Source organism: Pipistrellus hanaki (assembly GCF_964339955.1).
Source record: "Pipistrellus hanaki genome assembly, chromosome: X".
In the NCBI taxonomy this organism is placed as follows: domain Eukaryota; kingdom Metazoa; phylum Chordata; class Mammalia; order Chiroptera; family Vespertilionidae; genus Pipistrellus; species Pipistrellus hanaki.
The window spans coordinates 79,401,725-79,428,128 of record NC_140524.1 but is presented as its reverse complement, the minus strand read 5'-3'; the positions used below and the strand labels follow the sequence as shown (position 1 = coordinate 79,428,128).

General features: G+C 38.3%; 1 pseudogene across 1 annotated transcript; it reads left to right on the top strand.

Annotated features, from left to right (window-relative positions):
• Positions 1 to 2,613: 2,613 nt before the first annotated feature.
• On the top strand, positions 2,614 to 3,083 carry LOC311615306 (thioredoxin-like; annotated as a pseudogene). The gene has a single exon. The product of its transcript is annotated as a thioredoxin-like (transcript).
• Positions 3,084 to 26,404: the final 23,321 nt, after the last annotated feature.

Below are 26,404 nucleotides of genomic sequence, written 5' to 3'. Positions count from 1 at the left end.
CCACTGCACACACCTTGTGTGGTGTTGTAAGTTTGATGGAGTGGGTTCTCAGAAAATCACCAGGGTGGAGCAAACAGAAACAGCTGCCATTCAGCCCTGTGACCACAGAGATCCCAGCATGGTAACAATGACCACTGTGAACACTTTCATCTGGAAGAAAACCGCCCCTGAGTTCCTGCCCCAATGCCAGACAGTCCAGTTTCTCCTTGTATGTGTCTGAGTCCCCAAGAGCCTCACCCAGCACTGGAGCTCAGATGAAATAGGAGATTTTAAGTTCAGTTTGTGTGCCAGCCTTTTAAGAGGAGCACCTGGGTCTCCAGCAGCCTCTGTGTCACTGAGCCTGATTCTCCACTGGTTTTTATAACCTGTAGTTCTTCTTGCCCATAGGGACTTCTTTTCTCAGCTCTGGGACCCTGGGCTGGGGATCTGGCGTGGTGTTTGGACCCCTTGCTCCTCTGGGCAGACTCCTCAGAGGTGATCTCCCTCCTGATTAAAAAAGCGGCACATATGGGTGCCGGACCAATCAATTCCACGACTCTGCACCTCCTACCAGTCTCAGTATGCTTTCATCTTTACTCCTCTAGTTGTAGGACTTCCATTCAGCCAGCAATCTGGAAGTTCTGGATGATGGTTTTTCTGTATTTTAGTTGTAATTTTGATGTGGTTGTGGGAAGCAGTGAGTATAGGCATTTTCCTATGCTGTCATCTTGGTTCTCCTAAGCTCCTTTTTTATGAAGCCAGAATTATCATAATTCCAAAACCAGATAAAGTTTCTACAACAAAAGAAAATCACAAGCCTATATCCATGAATACAGATTAAAAAATGGGCATAGGACCTGAATAGACATTTTTCCAAAGAGGACATACAAATGGCCAAGAGACATGAAAAAATGCTCCACATCACTAATTATCAGAGACATGAAAATTAAAATCACAATGAAATACCACTGCACACCTGCCAGGATGGCTCTCATCAATAAATCAACAAATAAGTGCTGGTGGAGGATGTGCAGAAAATGGAACCCTAGTATTCTGCTAGTGGGAATGCAGAGTGGTGCAGCCATTATGGAATATCCTCAAAAAAATTCAAAATGGAAGTGCCATTTGACCCAGTGATCCCACTTCTAGAAATATATCCTAAGTAGCCAGAAACACCACTCACAAAGAATATATGCACCCCTATGTTCATAACAGCATTATTAATATTATCTAAGATCTAGAGACAGCCCAAATGCCCATCAGTATATGAGTGGGGGAAAACCTGTGGTACATTTACACAATGGAATATTATGCAGCTGTAAAAATGAAAGCTCTCTTGTCTTTTGAGACAGCATATTGGGACATGGAGAATATTACGCTAAGAGAACTAATCCAGTCAGAGAAAGACAGGTACCACATGATCTCATTTATATGTGGAACCTAGTGAATGTAAGATCCAGATATTTTAAAGCAACAGACTGACATATTGCAAAGGGAGAGAGTGGGAAGAGATTATTCAATTAATTTATATGCATGTATTCATAGCCCACGGATAGACAATAGTGTAGGAAGACCTGGGGAGGGTGTGGGAGCAGGATAGGAGGAATCAATAGGGGAAATGAAGAGGTTATCTGTAATATTTTTAACAATAAAGATAAATTTAAAATTAAAAAATAAAAATATAAAAGACTAAATAGCCTATGTTTTTAATTCATGCTATAGCACTGAAACATCAAGCTTCTAAAAGATGAGATAAAACAGAAATATAGAAAAGAAAGTTAAAATTACACAAAAACTAACAGCTCTGTATTTTCTATCATATACTAGTAAACATCAACACCATCATCATTCTTCATTTATATATGAAGCTTAGACAATTCCAGTCTTAATAGTTTAACAGGTGGCAAAATACATTAAATAATCTATTGTTTATATAGAAATCTCCTTAGTTTGACATGTGTATGGAAGTATCTCTCTCTGAAATGTATTCAAGTAAGATCATCAATAGAAAATATCTGAAGTATGAGAAATGAGCCCATTCACTGATAGAAATAGTTTTAGTCTGACAGTCTTAAATTTCTAAGCTTACTTTTATCCTCTGCCATTGTCTGATATGTCTTTATTTAAGTACTAGAGGCCCGATTTCATGAAATTCATACAAGAGTAGGCCTTCCTTCCCTGGCTGCTGGCACCAGCTTCCCTCTACACCGGGAACCCAGGATGTTTCCCTCCAGCTGCCTGCAGACACCCACAACCTGGGCTGGCTTCCTCCAGCCCCCGCTTTGACCAGAAGGACGTCCAGTCTAATTAGCATATTACCCATTTAGTATTATATATTTATTTTACCCTGTTTCCCCGAAAATAAGACAGTGTCTTATATTAATTTTTGCTCCCAAAGATGCTCTAGGTCTTATTTTCAGGGAATGTCTTATTTTTCCATGAAGAAGAATACGGTACACATTTATTATTAAATGAAAATAAAGGAAATTTATTACCTGTATACGGTACGGTAGTAAGGTAGTTGTCAACACAAACCAGACAAACTGTGAATCCTACAGTATCAAGAATTTACTCATTTAGGCCCGGTCTGCAGCTTTCCATCCACTCGCATCGCTCCCCACTGTCGCCGGTCAGACCTCAGCCGCCAACATGGTGAAGCAGATCTAGAGCAAGTACGCTTTCCAGGAAGCCCTGAACAGTGCGGGAGATAAGCTGGTCATGGTCGACTTCTCCGCCACGTGGTGTGGGCCCTGCAAGATGATCAAGCCCTTCTTCCATCCCCTCTCCGAGAAGTATTCCAACGTGATATTCCTGGAAGTAGACGTGGATGACTGTCAGGATGTTGCTGCAGAGTGTGAAGTCAAATGCATGCCAACCTTCCAGTTTTTTAAAAAGGGACAAAAGGTGAGTGAGTTTTCTGGAGCTAATAAGGAAAAATTCGAAGCCACCATCAATGAATTCATTTAATCATGTTAACCAGCCATCGGCTCTTGTAATTTTTTTTTTATTTACAAAAAAAAAAAAAAAAATAGATCAAGTATAGAGACTATATACTCTACTACCATCTAATTATAAATGACAATAAAATATTAATTCTACCCTGTAAAAAAAAGAATTTACTCATTTATTCAATGACAATCATGTCATCATCTTCTGGAACATCATCATAACCATCCAATTCCTGAATTTCCTGGTGAATTTCTTGTGACTCCATTTCTTTCAGAATCAGTGGACCAAATCTCTCATGTTTAGCCTAGGGGGGCCTTATTTTCGGGGGGATGCCTTATATTTCACTCAGAAGGAAACCTGTAAGTAGGTCTTATTTTCGGAGGATGTCTTATTTTCGGGGAAACACAGTAGTTGTTTGTGATATTTCTATTTTCTTCCTCTTTCTACTCAGACCATCAAGTAAGTGCCTTTTATTTTTAAAATTTCATTATAAAATATAAAGGAGATGATATTTGTGAACTACCTAAAGTATCTCCAAATAATTCAGGGCTTCTCTCCAAGAGACATAGTATGAAGTAAATACATAATGGATCAGAGATGCAACAGTGTTTTAAAGTTAGTCTTGGTTGTGTTATGCCCAGACTTCGTGATCCCCAAGAACCACCAGGGAGCCGAGTCCAATGCAATAAACAAAAGAGCCTCTTCCATGCTAGCATGGGCTCTGTTCCACTCATGCTGACAGCATGGTGGAAGAGAGAGCAAATTTCGCCAAGCCCTGGGGTTTTACTCTGATGGTGATGTCACTGCTTTGGCTGACCCTGATTGGGCTAGGGTCCAGTTACAAAAATGGAGGATAACTCCGCCCTGCCCCACAGTGGAGTCAGGAGTTTATCCTCACCCTGCCCTGCCCTCTCATTCCCCTCTTGTCTTATGTGCATGAGTCAAATCATTTACTCAGACTACTTCCTTTCAGCATAAACAACAAATACAGTTACCAAGGCCTTTAGTACCACAGTTCCCATCAGTATTGTCCTCACTGAGTCCAGTTCCCCTCCTGCAGGCATCAATTCTCCTCCTGGCCTGCGTGGAGCCCAGGCTGGGGATCTCACAGATGAGGCCGCTAGTTGCCAGGATCCAGGTCATGCAGGAGCTGGGAGTCATGTAATCAGGTCTGGGTGCCATCTACTTCAACAGCAGTGGGCGTGCCCAGGATAACAGTGTAGTGTCCCTTTGAGTCCTTGTGCAGTGAATTTCTTTACCCACACTGAGTTCCCGGGCTACAGGGTCTGCGGTGGGCACTGGCAGTGCATCTGGAACAAGCAAACTGCAGAGCCTGTAAGGACTTGAGCAAGGGAATGGTTATCAATCCCAGTTTTCTCCTTCTCCCTAACCCTGGGAAGGATGGAGGGAGGTTTACCATACATGATCCCAAAAAGGGAGGGGGAGGAGAATCTATCCCACTAGGGGGTACACCTGGACCATAAGAGGGCGAAGGACAGGAGGTTGGTCCAATTTTCACCGATTCTAGGACACATTTAGTTAAACCCCTTTTCAGAGTCCTCCTTATGCCTATCCTAAGGCTACAGCTATACTTTGAGATACCTTGGCTACAAAGTTGGGGCTGTTATCTGATACTGGCAGCCCAAATCTAGGTATAATCTCCTGGAGTAATCTCTTGATTACTATAGAGGCAGTTTCCATCCTAGTGACCTAATCTGAAGTGTCTACAAAAACTCGACCTTATTGCTGGTGGCTTAATTTCTGAAATCCATCTACCAATGCTCTCCTGGGGAAGTTTCCTGGGACCTGAATTTCCAGGGGTACCCCCTTACCTTGCTTAGCATTTGCCTGTGTACAGACAGCACTTCTAGCAACTCTGCCTCACAGAAGTTCAGAAGTCTTGGTGACACTTAAGCAGGTAACCTGGTGTCACTGGGCAACTCTGACCTAGAGCCTCTGGGACCAACAGTCTTGCATATGGAGGGTCCACCAATCATCTGGTCCTTCGGTGGCTTGCTTCTGTTCAGCCAGTTCCAATGCAATAAACAAAAGAGCCTCTTCCATGCTAGCATGGGCTCTGTCCCACTCACGCCAGCAGCATGGTGGAAGAGAGAGTGAATTTCTCCAAGCCCTGGGGTTTTACTCTGGTGGTGATGTCACTGCTTTGGCTGACCCTGATTGGGCTAGGGTCCAGTTACAAAAATGGAGGATAACTCCGCCCTGCCCCACAGTGGAGTCAGGAGTTTATCCTTACCCTGCCCTGCCCTCTCAGTTGTAAGTGATTGATGATATTACTGTATCTAAGGAAATGATTCATCAATCAAAGAGGGGCTTGGTCCACAATGGAAGTCTAAAATAAACAGGAGTCAGTTGCATGTTTAAAAAATTTAATGAATACTTAGAAGTTGATTTATACACAGAATCTGTTTTTGAGGAGCTTATATTTTAAAGACTGCAAAAGAAAAAAATGCCAATGCAGTGTAAGTGTTATGACCAATATATAAATTCACAACATTGAGGGAGCACTTAACCCAGCCTGTGATGTGGCAGGGAGGATTCTTGAAGGATATGATAGATGAGACATGTGCACTGGATCTTAAAAGAAATAGAATTATCCAGGTGATTGGATGCAAGGGATTGTGATAGAGGTAGACAGAGGGTTTTTTGGCTGAATTCAGAAAAGGCATGGTAAGAGACATTAAAGTACACTTTGGTGAGTGTCACTGGATCAAAAAAAGAGAGAGGCTAGAAATATAAGCAGAGACCATATTTTAAAGGTCTTCAAGGCCAGGTTATGAAACTTGGACTTTATGCTTTGGCAATTTCTCACACTGGGGTTTTTCAAGATCTGTTTACAAGTATGACAAGGCACAGAACGAACATGGTGAATTTTTATGAGACATCAATCTTAATTTTATGATATATAATTTGAAACATCATTTCTATATTAAAATATAATAGTATAATTGAGAGTCCAAAATTGCCAGTGAAATTTTAAGATAAAATACTAGATTTCAAGTAATTCTCAAAGTTGTAGTGCTTATCACCATCCACCCTTTCAGGGATTTGTAAGAAGTTTTCTTTCTTGCATGATACTTTAGAAGAAAAGTTTTAGAACCATAGTTCTAAACTGTGGTCATCCAATAAAAGATTTCAATCAGGAATATGAAAAGGTAAAATTGATGTTTTATATTTAGGTGGTTTGTGAAGGATGGATTTGGGGGTGTAATGGAGCAGAGCAGAATAATAACTTGGGAAGCTATTATAATAATGATGATCAGGTGTTAAACTTGGGCCATGGTGAATGGAGAGAAGGACGCAGAGATCAGATGGATTTGATAGGTAAAACTGGCAGAAGTTAATGACTAAATAAGAGAGGTTAAGAAGAGGGAAAAATCTGGAAAATGCTCCAGCTTCTGCCTTGAATATCTAGGAGATAGTGTATATAGATAGAGGATCTGGTTTTAAGAAAGATATAATGACCCTAGCCAGTTTGGCTTACTGGATAAAGCATTGGCCTGTGAACTGAAGTGTCTCAGATTAATTCCAGGTCAAGGGCACGTACTTTGATTGCAGGCTTGATCCTCAGCCCTGGTAGATGTTTTGCTCTTTGTCTCTCCCCTTCCCTTCCACTCTCTTTAAAAATCAATGGAAAAATGTCCTTGGGTGAGGATAAACAACAACAACAACAACAAAAGATAATCACTTTATGTTGAACATGTTGAGTATGACACATCTAGGTTGGAGCTTTGTCTAACCCAAATGTGTTGCAAGACATGGAGAAATTGATCCCCTTGGCCCTCAGCATGGCGGGACTTTTACTAAGGCAGCTCGAATCCTCAGTTGAACACCACAGGTCAGACTGAACACCTCAGGCTGTGCACTACTTTGTGCATTAACCTCAATGTGTGGAAAAATTATTTCCATTTTCTATGTGTGCCATTCCATAAAAAGAGTTTGGGGAATACCAGTCTAATGGATGATGCTCAATTGGCTTTTGCTTATATGTGTGAAACTTAGAAAAACTTTCAGGAAAATAGAGATATAGAATTAGGCCTTATCTACATACACAGATGCTAATTAAAACCAGTGAAGTTGATAAGCTAAAGAGATCCACAAGAAAGTCTATATATGCTGGGTCAGGGAGGTCCAATGAAGTGAATTCAGGGTGCAAATTAAGTGGTACATTAAATGATAACAATAATAATAGTTCATATTTTTGAGCATTTAACGTGTACCAAACATTATCCTGAGCACTTTGCATTTATTAATTAAGTTAATCATAACAGCAATTCCACAAACTAGTAAGCATCATTATTGTCCCCATTTCATAGAGTAGGAAACTGAGGTACTGTGAATTTAAGTAGGACATCCAAATTACATAACTAGGAAGCAGAAGAGCCAGAGGTTTATGTTATTAACCAGACAAATCATGGAACTCATTTCCACTTGTTTTATACTTGTGCCTAACAAGCTATATAATTTGACTTCCCATATAAGCTAGAGGGAGAGAATGGCTAATAAGAGGGTAAATAATTATGATCCTTTTGACAATAATAAATATTATAAAACTGTTATGCCCAGATTTCGTGATCCCCAAGGACCACCAGGGAGCCGAGTCTGATGCAATAGCAGAAAGCCTGTATTCCATGCTAGCATGGGCTCTGTCCCACTTACACCGACAGTGGCGTGGCAGAAGAGAGCGAGCTTCAACAGAACAAGGGGTTTTATAGGGGTGGTGATGTCACTGTTTTGGCTGACCCTGATTGGTTGGGTGAGGGCTAGGGTCCAGTTACAAAATGGAGGATCAGGAGTTCCGCCCTGCCCTCTCATTCCCAGGAGTTAGCCCCACCCTGCCCTTTCAAAACAATTAGCCAATGTTCTGGTGTAGACGCGAATCTTTGCTGAAGTTAGTAAGTGTTGTCAGCTCTTTGAAGACTAATCAGCTTTAGGATAGACAGAATTAAACATTTGGCCTTGAAAGGCTGGTTGCCAGACCCTTAACTGTGATAACCATTACTACAAATGCTATCCATTGAGGTTTCTAGGCAGCCAAAGGACTTTTGATAAGATCTGACATGTTTTTCTTTTGCATTTCAAACTGTAGAAGCAGGGGGGAAAGGGAGCAAACTAAATGAAGGAGATATGGGTGCAGCTTTGGGTGCAGCTTTCTATATAATACATTGAATTTAGTGATCCTGCTCACCAGGATCTACACAGAGTGAAGAGGAACCCAAGACTTCAGTAAGAACAAATTGTCTGGCACAAGTTAATACTAGAAATACTGTGTTTAGAGCCAACTACGCATGTTAACAAAGAGCAAACACAGTTTGTCTATAGAGTAGTTTGCATTTGCTTTTTTATATCTGTCAATCAGACCTCCAATCAGAGTGGAAAGCTAGGAGCCCAGGTCAGAGAAAGGTAAAACACAAAGGGATTGAAATTTTGAAAAAAATCCATTGTTAATTGATGAGTTGGGTAGCACAGAATTGTTTTTTTTATTTCATCTGAGAATTAAGAGGATATATTTTTCTTGGAAATGCTGCAAAACTCTATGCTGTCTCTATTACACTTTCTTAAGTAAACATACTTTCAAGTTGTCAAGAATCAAGGACAAAAATATAAAGGGAGAAGGTCAGAAATCATAAAAAATATATTAAAAATGTTGGATGGGATTTTATGTTGTATGCATAAATACTGTTTGCTGAGCAAATTGCTTAAATTATCCAAACTTCAATTTCCTCATCTATAAAATTTGTATAATGGTAGTTACATCACAGGATAGAGATTAAATGAAATGATGTATGTATATAAGTATCCAGGACACAATGCCTGACAAATGTCAATCAATAAAAGGTGAATATAATAAATTCTGTGTGAGTTTTATCACATATTATGAGAACCTTTTTTTGAAAATGCTAATCGTCTCACTGTTGATTACAAGACAGTGTTGACTTATAAATATTTAAAACAAAGTTTTCGGGTGTATTTTATCTCAATATTTCCTTTAAAATGCCCCATGACCATTGCTTGGTAAATCTCACACTAGTGACTTATGCGACCTTGTCATCAGTTGTTTGGATAATACAATTATATAGGTTTAAAGTGTACAATTCTATAATGAATCATCTGTGTATTGTATACAGGTTTTAGTTGGTGGCATGATTCCATCTTAAAACTACTATGCAATGAAAAGTTTCTTTTTTCAATGTTCAGCTCTCTTTGAATCCAGACCTGCCTTATACTGCCATCTCCTGGAAGTGTCTGGAATAGAACAACTTTTCAATTTATTTAGAGATATTTTGCTGATCAGTCTACATGTTGATTTTGATTTCCCCAGTGTCTCTTCTTTCAGATTGCACTCTCAGTAATCACTGGACAATAAGAATGCAGATTTTGCCAAAACTGGTTTGGCTCAGTGGATAGAGCGTCGGCCTGCGGACTGAAAGATCCTGGGTTCGATTCTGGTCAATGGCATGTACCTTGGTTGCGGGCACATCCCCAGTAGGGGGTGTGCAAGAGGCAGCTGATTCTCTCTCATTGATGTTTCTAACTCTATCCCTCTCTCTTTCTCTCTGTAAAAAATCAATAAAATATATATAATAAGAATGCAGATTTTATAGAGTACTTAATGACCTTTCTTGGGCAGTGGGATCAACAGAGACATTTTGAATTAAAATAGTCAATAAAGATTGAGATTTTTTTTTCTTTCTGAATTTCAGCTTGCTATAAGGCTGGCTGAGATAAATGTAATTTTATATGTTATCAAAACCAATGCAACTAAAATATGCTAAATATTTTCCATAGAGGTTAATTAGGGGGAACATCTTAATGACAATGGAAAACTATTCATCCCACTTGGACTTGTTTTTAGATGAAGACAGTGTAGTAATGGAGAAGAATATCAAGACTTGGAGTTAAGAGACTGAAATACTAGGTCTTAACTTAATATCTGTGTATCCTGTTGAAGCCAATTCCTATTTCTTGGTGTCATGTTCCACATATCTTATATAATAAAGAGGGAATGTGCAAACTGACTGTCACTCCATCACAAAGATGGCAGTGCCCACAGCAGAGGTGGTGTTTCCATAACACAAGATGGCTGCACCCATAGTGGAGGCTGAGTCCCCGTAATGAGCCTCAACAAACAAGAAGCAGGGACCTAAGGCTGCAGCCCCCCCAACCCTTATGGGGCTTGCCAGAGGATCTCAAGGTGCACCCCCCATCCTGGTGCTGGGCCAGGGAACTTCAAGTTGCTCTCCCTATCCTGGGCTGAGGGACCTCAGGCTGTGCCCCTCACCCCAGATCCAGGCAGGGGACCTTAGGCCATGCCTCCCGTCCAGCAGGGCTTGATGGGGACCTCAGGCTGCATACCCCGCCCTGGCACCAGGCCACAGGACCTGAGGCCTCACCCCCCACCCTGGTGCTAGGCTCGGGGACCAAAGGCCATGACCCCCGCTTGGCGGGGCTTGACAGGGGACCTCAAGACATGCTTTCTGCCCCAGCCTGGCCCTGGGGGACCTCAGGACATGTCCCCCACACCGGCACTTGGCCAGTGGACCTGGGGCTGTGCTCCCTGCCCTGCAGGGCTTGAAAAGGATGGGACCTGCCAGGTCTGGATCTAGACCAATGGAGGGTGGGTGGCCAGGTCTGGGTCTTGCAAGATTTTGAGGCGCACATGGGTGGATGGGGACTTGACTCTGGGTCCCATAGTGTGCCCCAGACTCTGACAGGAAGATGATTTTCATATACATTTTACTAATTTTCTTTAATCTCTGACACTTCTATTATGCAGAAAGGGCAAATAGCAATATTAAAACATTTCCTCTAATTAATCCCCTTTTGATGTGCACAAATTTCATGCATTGGGCCACTAGTTTTAAAATAAAGGAGTGAACTAACCTATGCACCTGAAACTAATACAAACTAATATTGAATGTAAACTGTGAAAAAAAAAAATGTAAAAAAAAAAACCAACCAAACAAAACAGGAATTATATCCACAAGAAAAAAATAAAATACAGAAATGGAATTAGGTGATCTATAGGTTCATTACATCATCTCACATTCTGTGGTTTTATGAAAGGTCAAGATGACAATGTGATTAATCATATCCAGTGAAAGTAGACTGGTTATCAAAATGGTGTTGCTGAGTCTTACTGTGATGGAGGAAGTAGTACATATAGATTCACCCATAACTGCCATTGAAAGAAAATATCCTATAGAATAAATAGGTAATATGCAAATTGACCCTCACACCCTCACAAGATGGCTGCCTACAACCATGCTGGCAGGGGGGATAGTGAGGGATGACCAAATGACTGAACAAGCAGGCAGTATGGGGCGACCAGGCTGGCAGAGGTAGCAGTAGGAGGCAACCAGGTTGGTGAGGGGGAGGCATTTAGGGCTGACCAGGCTGGTGGGGGGGGGGGTGCAGTTGGGAGTAACCAGGCCAGCAGGGGGAGCAGTTGGGGGCAATTAGGCTGGCAGGGTGAGTAGTGAGGGGTAACTAAGCCCGTGGGGGGGGGGGGGGTTAGGGACAATCAGGCTAGCACGCAGAGGCAATAAGGGGTAATAAGGCCAGCAGGGGGCGGAAGTTTGGGGCAACCAGGCAGGCAGGCAGGTGAGCAATTAGGAGCCAGCAGTTCAGAATTGTGAGAGGGATGTCTAACTGCTGATTTAGTCTCAGTCCCCGAGATTGGGCCTAAACTGGCAGTTGGACATCCCCCAAAGGGTCCTGGATTGGAGAGGGTGCAGGCTGGGCTGAGGGGACCCCCCATGCATGAATTTCATGCATGGGGCCTCTAGTATTAATAATGGGTGTAGGTACAAAATTTGACTATCATATGAAATACAGGTTTTCTGGTTCTCTTTAGATGTTATTCCTTTTTAGTTGTATTCTAGTATCAGGAGTCCCGATTCAGTTATCTGAACACAATTCAGTTTATACATTAAAAGCAACTAGGAGGCAAGATTCAAGGGTCACAGTTCTGAGACCTGTGGGATGAAACACTGTGGGGCCCTGAATAAACATGCTTGCTTGCTGGAGGCTAATTCCAGCAATAATAAACGCAAGAAGTCCTCAAAAGGTTGATGGGCTTTTATATTCAGAAGGGCTGAATTCATATTATTGCCTCCTGGAATGGCCAAAGGCATTTCCCCAAACCTGAACATCTGCATATATTATTCTTGCTGCCAGACAGCTGGGAGCATTTCAATTTACATGTTATTGCCTTCTGCTGGCCAAACAGCTGAACAGCCATAGGCAGTTCCCCCAAAACTGACAATGCCTACTGTATACTAAACCTTATCTTTGATATGTATATCTGCTTTGCTTTAGGGAAATTTGTGTTTATAAAGAGCGAGGGTCTGAAGATAGAGAGAATTTGATTAATGAAGCTAAGCCCTACTGTGGCTCCCCCATGGATTACAAATTTATATTATATTTCTAGTCTCTTTATTAATTTACATGCAGCACCTTCTCCAGATTCCTGAACCCTTCTAGATGCTGGAGAAGACCCCCAGCACTTGCTAACATGGACAAGAAGCCTTTAAGGTCAACTAAAGCCTTAATTTGAAATCATTTATCATTTCCCTAACAGAGCAGTGTTCTAATGGAATTGCAACATTGGATTATGAGGTGCCAGAGCCAGCAAAAGGACAAGAGTGGTTCCAGGTACACTGCCAAGGGAACAACAACAACCAACAACAAAGACCCACAATCAGCTAGTTACAGAAGTTAGAGGAATCAAGAGTGTGAGTATAAACAGTTATCATTTCATTAAGTGTGAAGGGAAAGAGAGGAGCCAGAGTACCAGGAAAAATGGAGAAGGCATATTTACAAAAGTCATCAGGCCTTAAAACTTTTACACCATTTGACCCCAGGATGTAATATGGACAGAAAATTAGTAAGTCTGTGTAATGTAATCTAGCTGAGATCCAGAGCCACCAGAGGACAGCCCTGAGAAGACATGAGCTCCATGTTAATGGGTTGCTTGGTTTCCAAGCCAGCTTTGCAGTTGAGTGCATCCCTAGTGTATAGTCTCTGCAGTTTACATTCCACTTCACTCAAAGAATTGAACCCAAATCACAGGGACTTTTAATGATCCGATGGACCAGTTTTCTAGAACTTCCATGACAAGTTGCTACAAACTGTGTGGCTTAAAACAATAAAAATTACTTTAATTATAGCTCTAGAGCAGTGATTCCCAAAGTGGTCTATATCGACCCCCAGGGGTCTATGACAACCTGCAAGAGGTCTACGTCAGCGAAAAAAAAATTGGGGGGTCCATGAAATGAAAATGGGGGTCCACGATAGTGGATCTCAACATACACTGATAGTACCTATTTACTTACATCATATTATCTTATAATATAAAAACATATAAATTATTTATAAAAGTACCTATGAAGTAAAAAATTTATTATATATGTTTATAAAATTGTGTAAGTTGTAGGATAAAAACCTGCACATAATGATATACCAGTATCATCTTGTTACAAGCATACGCGCAGTAAACATTCTTGCCAATTTTTGTCTCAAAGCTTCGCGAACTTGCACCGACTTGTTCAATTCGTCACTCTATAAATATGAATGTGAGAAAAATACGTTCATTCGTTTCCTGAATCTTGAATAGGAAAGTGCTGAGAAAATATTTAAAAATATATAAACTGGTAGTTTATCATACAAATTATAGTGAATCAGTGTTATTTTGTTTGAGAATGCTGGAGAAAAGTAGGTACATTATTTTTTATTAAATTTTAACACTAAACTTCACTACAGTTAGAAATTTACAAAAAAATCAATATCAGGTAAGTAGGGGGTCTACCCAAAACTGAAAAACATGGCAAGGGGTCTACGGCACAAACAAGTTTGGGAACCTCTGCTCTAGAGCCTAGAAGTTCAAAATCAAGATGTCAGTAGAACCATGCTTAATTCTGAGACTCTGTATAATCCTTTCTTGCCTCTTCCTAGCTTCTGATGGTGGCAGCAATCTTTTATGTTTCTTGCCTTGTAGCTTCATTACTGCAATCTTTACCATTGTTATTCCATGACACTCTCCCTGTGTGTCTTTCTCTTCTTATAAGGATGCCAGTTATATTAGATTAATGGAAAGCCATATTCAAGTATGACCTCATCTTAACTAATTACATCTGCAAGGAACTTAAGGTCACACTGAGAAATACTCTGGGTTAAGATATCATCATATATTTTGGGGGACAAAATTTAATCCACAACACTCTACACCAAATAAAATACCCACCCATAAAAGAACATTTGCAACAGAAGACTGGCTTTTTCCCCAGCTTTATTGAGGTATAATTGACAATGAAAATTTGTATATATTTAAAATATACAACTTGATTTGGTAAACCGGAAAGTTTACCTGCCCCTCGGTGTTCTTAGGAACATATTCTGTGTCTGCATTTCATATCTGACTTGACCATTTCCTTTCATCATCATCCCCCCCCCACACACACACACACATGCATATCTCCTCTTTAAAATCTCCCCTAAGGTAGTAGATGCCTTTATCCAAATAGCAGACTTTATCCCTTACACTGTCTTGTAGTCTACATTAGCCATCATCATCCTACTTGTCAATACAACTGCCAATTAGCTAATATCTGATGACACCTCCAATTTTTGCTGTAGTTCTAGAGAGCCTTATTCAAATTTTTAAAGTCCAAGTCCACATAAAATCCACTCACTCACCACACACTTATGCCCAGATACAGTGTAATAAGCTGATACTTGATAAATACTCCCTATATATCACCTCCTGATAAAAACTACAGAACTCCACCCAGAGCACCCCCTATTACAACAACTATGGCTACCACTTCTGCTTCCTCCATATTCCTGATAGCATTTATGACTGAACAGCTAATCAGTATGTAGCAAAGTCAGTTGAATACCTGTCCAGCAGTTTAGGGAAAACTATTGAATACTACTAGACAGTTGTAAGGATTTCTTGAGATAACAGATGCAAAATATATATTACCTAATCTGGAATATATAGTAGAAATTTATCAAATCATAATTTTAAGCTATTAGTATTTCTCTACCTTCATATAAAGACTTCCTCTGGCAACTGTTATCTATTTATACCATGTTGAATTATTTAGATTATTTCTCTATCATTATATATATATATATATATATATATATATATATATATCCTGTTTCCCCGAAAATAAGACAGTGTCTTATATCAATTTTTGCTCCCAAAGATGCGCTAGGTCTTATTTTCAGGGGATGTCTTACTTTTCCATGAAGAAGAATACGGTACACATTTATTGTTAAATGAAAATAAAGGAAATTTATTACTTGTATACGGTACGGTAGTATGGTAGTTGTCAACACAAACCAGACAAACTGTGAATCCTACAGTATCAAGAATTTACTCATTTATTCAATGACAATCATGTCATCATCTTCTGGAACATCATCATAACAATCAATTCCTGAATTTCCTGGTGAATTTCTTGTGACTCCATTTCTTTCAGAATCAGTGGACCAAATCTCTCATGTTTAGCCTAGGGGGGCCTTATTTTCGGGGGGATGCCTTATATTTCACTCAGAAGGAAACCTGTAAGTAGGTCCTATTTTCGGAGGATGTATTATTTTAGGGGAAAAACAATATATATATATATATATATATATATATATATATATATATATATATATATATATTGCTACAATGAACATGGGAGTTATTGTTACTGCTATCCTAGGACTTCCAGGCCAATCCCAACTCCCAACATTCATTAAAGACATCAACTTCCTCTCCATACCTTTTCTTGACATCATGCTTGGTAACTTCAATGTCTACATATATTATTCCTATTAATCCAGGTCTTATCTCTATCCTTGATCACTTCAACACCAAATACTTTTATTACCACTCTTCATCATTTACCCATTTCCATTATTATAACTTAAATCTTGTAAACCAACATTGCTTCATCTCTGAAATTTTAAACTCCTGTACTCTATGTCCTGATCACATTTTTTATTCTTCCAGTCATCTTAGTCCTTTATTATTACCTCATCTAAACATCTTCTTGGACCTGGGTCCCCAATGAGCAGCTCACATCCAGATTCACTTCTGTCTCTATCCAGTCTAAATACCACAATATATAATTTTTTCATTCATTAAAAACTATTTTTAAAAGTGCCTACTCTATGTTAAGCTCTATTCTAAGAACTTTGGATATAGCAGTGAAAGTAAAAATACACAGTCTCATAGAACTTGCATTGCAATGAGAAAAACAGAATGGTTAAAAAGTAAACAAATGACAATATATCAGGAATTAAGTGCTACAGGGAAAAGCAAGCAGAGATGGTTACATATGCAATATGGTAAGGTGGCATTTGAATATGTCTTAAAGGAAGTAATAAAATAGTGATAAATATTAATTGTTGTATTCCAGGCTCAAAATATTTGACACCCAGGGAAGTATCAGAAATTTATAAATCATAATACACTCAGCATTTTTCATAACATTTACTTGCATGTTTCTAATTAATTATGGTTTTCTATTATAAATAGCAAATCATTTTTCTCTGATACTGGAAGTTTCTACAAAATAAAATCCAATATAAAATACATGCATGGTTTATTATGAATGAATATATTGTGATAAGATTATACACTGAGTGGCCAGATTATTATGACCACATCATCAGTACTTCGTTGGGCCACCTTTTGCCTTCAATACTGCCGCGATTCTTCTTGGCATTGACTCCATGAGATGTTGAAAGGTGATTCGAGGAATCTGACACCATGCCTGATGACTAGCACTGCCAGTTCTATGTGGTTTGATGGTTGTGGAAACAGCTGCCTGATGGCTCTTTTAACTTCATTCCACAAATGCTCAATTGGATTGCGATCTGGTGATTGTGGGGCCACCTAAGCAAGATAAAGTCTCCCTCAAGTTCTTGAAACCACTTCTGCACAATATGAGCACCATGGCATGGTGCATTGTCTTGTTGGAAGAAGCCATCTCCATTGGGATACACCATCAACATGATAGGATGAACTTGATCAGCAATGATACTTAGGTATATTGTGCTATTCAGATATTGTTCCACATGAATCATAGGGCCCAAATCATGCCAGGAAAACATGCTCCAAACCATAAAACTGCCCCCATCAGTTTGAAGGGTTGTACTCATGCATGTGAGGTGCATGCTTTCATGCTGTTTCCACGAAATCCTCACTCTGCCATCTGCATTATGCAACTGCAAACGTGATTCATCGGACCACATCACTTTTTTCTAATGCTTGACTATCCAGAATAAATTTAACTGAGGACATAAAAGACCTATATGCAGAAAACTACAGGACATTGAAAAAAAGAGATAGAGGAAGACATAAACAGATGGAAGAACATACCGTGTTCATGGGTTGGTAGAATCAACATCATCAAGATGTCCATATTACCCAAAGCAATCTGTAGATTCAATGCACTTCCCATTGAAATACCAACAGCATATCTCACAGACCTAGAATGAACTTTCCAAAAAATTATATGGAATAAAAAAGACACCAAATAGCTGTAGCAATCCTGAGAAAGAAGAACAAAGAACAAAGATCTCAATACCTGATATCAAGCTGTATTACAAAGCCACTGTTCTCAAAACAGCCTGGTACTGACACAAGAACAGACATGTAGATATTGGAATAGAATAGAGAATCCAGAAATCAACCCAAAACACTATGCTCAATTAACATTTGACAAAGGAGGCATGAACATACAATGGAGTCAAGACAGTTTATTTAATAAATGGTGTTGGGAAAATTGGACAGATACATGCAAAAAAACTTGAAGACCAACTTATACCATACACAGAAATAAACTCAAAATGGATATATACCGTAACTTAAACATAAGACAGGAAACCATAAAAATACTAGAGGAATCCATGGGCAGAGAAATCTCAGACATATGTTGAAGCAATTTCTTCAATGATACTGTTCCTAGGGCAATGGAAACTAAAGAGAAAATATAGTAAACAAATGGGACTAGATCAAAATAAAAAGCTTTTGCACAGCAAAAGAGACCATCAACAAAACAACAAGAAACCCCACTGTATGGGAGAACATATTTGCCAATGTTATCTCTGATAAGGGTTTAATCTCCAATATTTACAGGGAACTCATAAAACTTAACAAATGGAAGATAAATAACCCAATCAAAAAATGGGCAATGGACCTAAATAAATAGTTTTTGAAAGAAGACAGTAAAAAGGCCAAATGGCATATTAAAACATGCTCAAAATCATTAATCATTCAGCCGGGACCGGTTTGGCTTAGTGGATAGAACATCGGCCTGCGGACTGAAAGGTCCCGGGTTCGATTCCGATCAAGGGCACGTACCTTGATTGCGGGCACATCCCCAGTAGGGGGTGTGCAAGAGGCAGCTGATCGATGATTCTCTCTCATCGATGTTTCTAGCTCTCTATCCCTCTCCCTTCCTCTCTGTGAAAAATCAATAAAATATATATTTTTAAAAATAATTAATCATTCAAGAGATGCAAATCAAAGCGACTATGCAGTATGATCTCACACCTATCAGAATGGCTATCATCAACAAATCAACAAACAAGTGCTGAGGAGTATGAGGAGAAAAAGGAACTCTTGTGCTCTGCTGGTGGAAATGCAGACTGGTACAGGCACTGTGGAAAATAGTATGAAATTTTCCTGAAAAAAACTAAAAATGTTTCCTCAAAAAACTAAAAATGGAATTCCCATTTGACCCAGTAATCCCACTTCCAGGAATGTATCCCAATAAACTAGAAACCCCAATCAGAAAGAATATATGCACCCCTATGTTCATAACAGCACAATTCACCATAGTAAGATTTGGAAACAGCCTAAGTGCCCATCAGCAGATGAGTGGATTATAAAACTGTGGTACATCTACACAATGGAATACTATGTTACTGTGTAAAAGAAGGAATGCTTACCATTTGCAACAGCATGGATGGAACTGGAGGGCATTTTGCTAATGAAATAAGCATGTCAGAGAATGATAAATATCGCATTATCTCACTCATTTATGAAATATAATGAACAACATAAACTGATGAAGAAAAACTGATCCAGAGACAGAGAAACATTGATCAGAACATCAAATCTCAGAGGGAAGGTAGTGGAGAGTGGGAGTAAGGGGAGAGATCAACCAAAGGATTTGTATGCATTCATGTAAGCTTAATCAATGGACACAGACAACAGGGGGTGAGGGCATTATTATTGGGGGGGGGGGTGTTGGAGAGGTAATGGGAGGATAAGGACACACATGTAATACCTTAATCAATCAATAAATTTAAAAATATATTGGGTCGGCAACTAAGTAATTGCGGATTTTTTAAAGAAAATCAAAGACAATTTTTTCATGGAACTAAATAACTTTATTCTGTAATATATTGCCCATTTTGATCAATGACCTTTTGCCATCTTTCAGGCAGCATCATAATCCCACGTTCAAAAAACTTCTGGTTTTTATTAGCAAAAAACTGAATCAGGTACGATTTGACATCATCATCATTATTGAAATTTTTACCATTCAAGGAGTTTGGTAAAGATTGAAACAAAAAGTAATCAGATGGTACAAGGTCAGGACTATATGGTGGATGTGGCAAAACATCCCAACCAAGCTCCATTAATTTTTGCCGAGTGACCAAAGATGTGTGTGGCCTTGCATTGTCATGATGGAATACAACACCTTTTCCATTTGTCAGTTCGGGCCGCTTTTCTTCAACTGCATTGTTTAATTTCGTTAGTGACTCTGGAGGAGGCTGGTAAATAGAGTAGCATGGCCCTAACCCTAGTCTAACTCTAACCCTTGAGTAAGAGGCCTGAGCAGCATGGAATTATGCTGGAGCCTATGGAGAAAGGTGACCAGTGAGAAATTCCTCAGAACCATAAGGCCAAATAACTTGCAAGAAGAGGCATATTTAAAATTCATTTGTAAGTTACTCATTTTGCATTAGTATAAAATCTCTGTTTACTTTTAAACTGCAAGTAGTGTGTGATATTTGCTATACATTGAGTATATGAGCAGTTTAGGAGAAAATAAGAGGGAAAGTAAGTTTCCCAACTGACTTGGTGTCAGACAAACAAAAGTTTGTGTGAGTTAGACAGATTAATACAAGTAGTAACTCAAAACCAGATGTGATTTATAAGACCATCATTCCTTGAGGATCCACTGAAATCACAAGAAGAGCATTTGACTTCTCCACAACGTGTGCTAGAAGACGTTGTGCCAAAATTACGGACATCTCAAAGCACAAGGTAATATGAGCTGACATCTGTGTAGCCCATGCAAATTTCCCAGTATACTGTCTGATATTTAATAACCACACGGAAAATGATTCACTTTTCCCTATCTCTTCTTATTGCTGATGGAGATGGGTGAGAGCGTCTAAGAGTTGAAATAAACTTTTCAGTAAATTATTTATGGGTGGATTAATATCCATCTTAAACCTTTGTAGAGTCTTTAATACTCTGGCATTTATAAAGTAAAAAAATATATACTATATGTAATAATGTTGAATTGCAGAGGCCACAAAGAACAATGTAAACATTTTGTGGATTTTAAATAAAAACTAGCAGAAAAAAAACCCCTCTTCTTTTTGGCATGGTAAATATGTACTTCAAATCTATAAATCACCCAAAATCATAAAATGAAGGCCTGCCAGTGGAACATTCTTTAGGCTTTTTTTGTTTTCAATAGCGCAATCCATAACCACAGGAAAGAAGTAGGAATGTGTTTTTTCCCCCTAATTTGGCTGAGTATGAAACATCTTTAAAAAATGATATATAATAGGTTACCAGAGGGAAGGGGGTAGGGGTAGTAAAGGGTAAAGGGGCCAAACATATTATTTGACTTTCAGTGGTGGGCACACAATGCAATATACAAATCACATTTCATAGAAATGCACACTCAAAACCTATATGATCTTCTTAACCAACGTCTCCCCCAAAAAATCTAATTTAAAAATAGGTGGTTCAAGTAGAACAGAAATGTTAGAGTTCAAGAGGAGACAGTTTATGAGTCATTGTGCTTAGGAAAATCATTGTGGGTTTCAGGATGAAAGAGGGAAGACGTAGGCTGTCATCTGTCATCTATTAAAAAGTTGAACAGTGAATATATATATATATATATATATATATATATATATATATATATATATATATATATAATTAGTGAGAGAGGACTATGCAGAAACAAAATTTTTGTTGGAATCCCAGTATAGCCTCCAATTATTGAGGACCCTCGGTTTCATGGCTGAGTTCATACTGCTGATGGCTTTTTGGTTACCAACTATTGAAGTAGAAGATGAAATGATAGGGTGACCCAAATATAGTCTTATACTTAACTGAAAAATCCAAGGAGCAAGGAGAATTCTAAGTGCTCCCTTTTAGAAAAGTTCAGGAGTTAATTCATTCCAAGGCCTTTTCCCTATGTCTTGCCTCTGCTCACCATCACAGATAAAATAATATATTTTTTTTGGGGGGGGGAGTTGTAAATCAATCATATTCACTTAGACTCTTTTAAGTTTAGCAGCCATGAAGCAATACAAAGTTATAGGTTTTGGAAGCTAATAATAAATTCCATAAGCCTCGGGCCTTTCTATAATAGAATTCTTTTGAATTGGAAAACATGTAATATCTCTCACAAACAATGACAGTCCAAGATTTGGGAGATGTTTCTCTAGCAAAGCCTTAGAGGAATTATAGCCAGCATGTTCCAAACCCCAAGAAATGTCAGTACAGGTGATTAAGAGGAGAACCTACATCCTCTTTGTGGAGTTACATGGATGTCACTCAATACTTCTACCACCACAAAGGCTCAACTTCTCCCCATCGCTATCCCCTCAGAAGTGGAAATACTTCCAGCTACTCTTAAGTGAACTTTTATTACATAGAAGAAAATTATGATGAGTACCTCCAACATAACTATTGATAAAAGAAATGTTTCTTAACTGAATCATTTTCTCCTGAAGTGGTGAAGCAAATTCTATTTCTTTATGCTTACTTCTGAAAATTGTTTCAGGATTGCTGAGGGAAGCAAAAAGAGGACCACTGAACTTGGGAAGTTCATACCTCCTCAATACTTAGATTTTTCATTTTACCAAAATCAATTCATAGTGATCCCCCATAATTGGTTGATTGCAGATGTTGCAACTGACACAAGAATGAAGTTTCTAGTAAGATTTATGAAAGGACTCTACCAGACTGAAATGTCACATTAAAAAAGTTGCATTGGAAAGTAACTTTACAAAAATAAGCCTCAAAGATGTTTAGAACTTTTATCATGGAAAGATATTAAAGATATGTGTATAAAACATAGAACCACAAATAATATAAACAAATTTTTGTTAAAAATATATTTATTTATTCAGTATGCACACACTTACATACACACACAAAATGTCTGGAAGTACATATACCAAATTATTGACAAGGGTAACCTCTTGGTTAAGTAATTATTATAATTTGTTTAGCTCAATTATATTTTCTATATTTTTAACAACTAGAAAAAGTGATTCATATCGTAATAGAGTGGTAATAACATTTTAAAAGAAAGTTCAGCTATTCAAATCCATTTCCTATTTTAGGTTCCAGGTTTTACTACAAAATTTATAAATGTCTTTCTGTGGGATTTGCGTAACTATTTTCCACAAAAGACAACATTCATCAAACCCTTGGCTCTTTCCCCACTTTAAAAAATAAATTTTGTTGGCCAGTTGAAAAAAAATAACCTACTCTACCATTTTGGCCCAAGAAGTGTACCTACTCTCATTTCCTTAAAGATGTTTTGTTTTTGTTTTTTAATGAATGTTTCCTTTGCTCAATAGAATGCTTCTGTGCATCAATTACTTTGAGAGCTATTGTCCCAGTCTCTATGAGAAAGATTTTGAGTAGAGTTTTGAAGTAAAGGAGAGGCATTGATCACAAGGAAAGAAAGGGTCTTTTTAGGATGGAGTAGTGTCTTTGAATAATAATTATCATTGATTAAGCATGTGCCAGTCACTTTACATGCTTTATTTAATATAATCCTCAAAAAAATGCTTTTGAGTTAAATAAAATTGTTCCCATATTTCACATTAGGAATTGAGCTCTTATTCTATGCCTTTCTTGCTATGCTAAGTGAGCACCAGATGAGGAGCAAAAAGCACTGGCCTTCATTTCCAAAAACTGTACAGACAAATTTTGGGTGCTTATCTCATTGCCCCTTGTGAGGTAGTCTAATTAAATTATTCCCATTTTCCAGTTGTGTAAACATATACAGAAAACATTGTTGTATAATTAAAGATGCAAATAAAAGAAAATAATCGATGCAAACATATTTGAAGAACTGTATAACAAGAACAAATACCAGTTTTCAAAGTGTATAGTAAGGTCTCTGGACATATCCAAATATAAATAAGAAAATTTTGAAAATCTGTGATATGGGAATTACTTTCCATGCTTTAGCCTCAAAATAATGCTTTTGAACTAAGTACAATTGCTCCTGTTTCTAAGGCTAGGAATTGTGGCTTAGAGAAGTTAAGTGACTCAATAAATAAAATAAAATTAGAAATAATAAAATAAGATACAATATAAAAATCTAACATTTCTTTTAATATACAGAGATGATGTCAGCAAAATGGAGACCTAGGAGGCCCCAATGCTCATCTCCTCCTCAAAATCTACAAAAACAACAAATAGGCTTAAAAATGACCCCCCAAAAATATATCTAGAAAGCTCTAGACTACAGCAAAGCAGCAGCAGAAACTCTGCAGAGCTCAAAAACTCAAAATGGCCACAAAGAAAAGCATAGGAAGCATTTTATCTGTGTCACCCCAGCCACGAGTCCAGATAAACTTGGAACTTGGAGAGATCCCCTTTGAAGCATTTCTTCCCATGAGAAAAAGGAGAGCAGGAAAACCCCAACAAACCTTACCACCATAAATGTTTTCATCCTTTGCTACTAAGGACTTTCAACAGCTTCACAAACACTGAACCCAGCTGATGAAGCTGCCTGGCATCTAGGTTTCTGAGTCTTCTACCTGGGGCTGAGATTAGAGATGTCGCTGTGGTGAGACCTGCTTCTGGGGGTCCCAGTTGCTTCTGTGGGCCCCAGTTGCTTTTGTGCTCAGATAGTTGGGCTCATAACTATACAAATTAAAGCCTAAGACCAGATAGATTTATTGGTGGATTCTACATTTAAATTTAAATAAGAATTAATCCCAATGGTTCTCAATTTTTAAAAAAATATTGAAGATGAAAGAAACCCTCCAATCTCATGTAATGAGGCCAGCATCACTCTGATACTGACGCCAGAGGACACTAAAAGAAGAGAAAATTACAGGCCAATATCCCTATTTAATATAGGTGAAAAAAAATCTTTAAAATATTAGTAAATTGAATTCAAAAGCACATTTCAGAGATCATGTATCATTACCAAGTGTGATTTACCTATAGGATGCAACACATGAAATCATTAAATGTGATATACATCATTTCAATAGATGCAGAAAAGCCATTTGACAAAGTTCAACATATTTTCATGATTAAAAAAAAAAAATTCTTGTGATATTAGGTAAAGAAAGAATGTGCCTCCCAGAAAGGTCTGATTTCACCCAGAGAAAGGTGAGGTCTGTGATCCAGGCTGGAAAGAGAAATGAACACAGCAGGATCTAGAGGTACAGAGGAAGTCTGTGCCCCACCAAATCTGTAGCCATTAGGGCCAGGGTAGTCTGCAAATGTGGAAGGGGGTCCACAGGGCTGCTGGCAGAAGGGAACTCTAGAAATCAACCCATACCTGGGCTGGGCACAAAAAGGCAGCCTGAAGCTTTACCAGTAAACTGGCTGCACTGTGCCAGGGGAAAAAGACTTGTGCAGAGACATGTGCAGAGTTGTGCGCAGTGCAGGGGTGAAAAACTCACGAGTTTGCATTCTTACTCTGGCTCTTTTTTTCTCTTTAAAGCCTTGCTTTTGATTACTAAGCCCAGAACATAGGATCACCCATTTAAAACAGTCTCAGAGACTGAAAGGGAAAGTTGTTTTTGTGGAACCTGGGGATTAGAGTGGGGAGAAACTATTAGAAAACCAGCTCTGAGGCAGTCCATTCCCCAAACCAGTATTAAGTGTGGCAAGGAAAACAAAATCTAAATACTGGCTAGAGAGGACTTACAACCCCAGATGTCAATACAGAAACACTGCCACCCAGGGGTTGAATCACAAATTGACACTTGTGTAAATACAACTAAAGGCAGGCTGAGAAACAAAGAAACACTGCCTGCTTGAAAACAGGATTGTGGTTTAGGACACAGAGGAGCTGTGGAATGCAGGGAACTTAAATACCATCCTGACTACCTTACAGGAAACAGGCATGCCAAATAGAACTGTAGAGGAAGTGAATGACCTTCACTACTACAAATTTTTATTTTTTATCTTTTACTTAAACTAATTTTTTCTCACTTGATTTTACCATTTTAATTATTATATTTTTATTTTTAATCAACATTATTACTACTATTATTTTATCTTTTTTAAAGTTTCATTATATTTTCTCTTTATTTTATTTTATTTTAGGATTGATGTCCTACATTTTATTTTCATTTTTTCTTTAGCATAATTTTACTCTATCTCAACTTTACCTTTATGTCAACACTTTCTTCCCCAATTTTCCCCTTTTGTTGTCATGTATCTCTTACCCTATTCCACTTTACATTTTCCCTATTCTTTCTTTTTACCCCCTGTTAAAAATTCATTGCATTTATATATCTAATTTCCAATCCCCTGCTCCAAGTCCACATACACTTCTCTCTTCCCTTTCTTCACTATCCAATTTTTTTTCTATTTTCCCTTTTTTATTTTTTTTTTGTTTCTTGGTTTTTTTTTAGTTTTGTTTTATTTGTATGTTTTTTTGTTTTATTTTGTTTGTTTTTGCCCTTCTTTCTCTCTGCTCTAAATTTGTTGTTTGTTTGATTATTGAAAAGATTGGGGGTTTTTGTTTGTTTGTGTGTGTGATTCTCTCTCTCTTTTTCCCCTCTCCTTGGTGGTTATTAGTTGTTTTCAGTTTGCATTCATCTCTGGGTGTTAGTTTTTTTGCATTTTTTTAGATTAGTTGTTCTATTGAGTTTTCTCTCCATATAAATATTGGGTCGGCAGCTAAGTAATTGCGGGTTTCACACATATATGGCTTCAGTTGAATTTTTAGGTTTGCAGACGTAGTACAAATGTAAAACACATTTTGTTATTTGATAGTTGGCTATTCAGCTGTTAATCAGTAAAAAAAGTTTTTTGATCTGTTTTGTAGTTTTCGTTTGGCGTTCTTTGAAAAATGGAAAATCAAAAGGAACATTTTCGTCATATTTTGCTTTTTTATTTCTGCAAAGGGAAAAACGCATCGCAAGCTCATAAAAAGTTATGTGCTGTTTATGGTGACGAAGCCTTAAAAGAACGGCAGTGTCA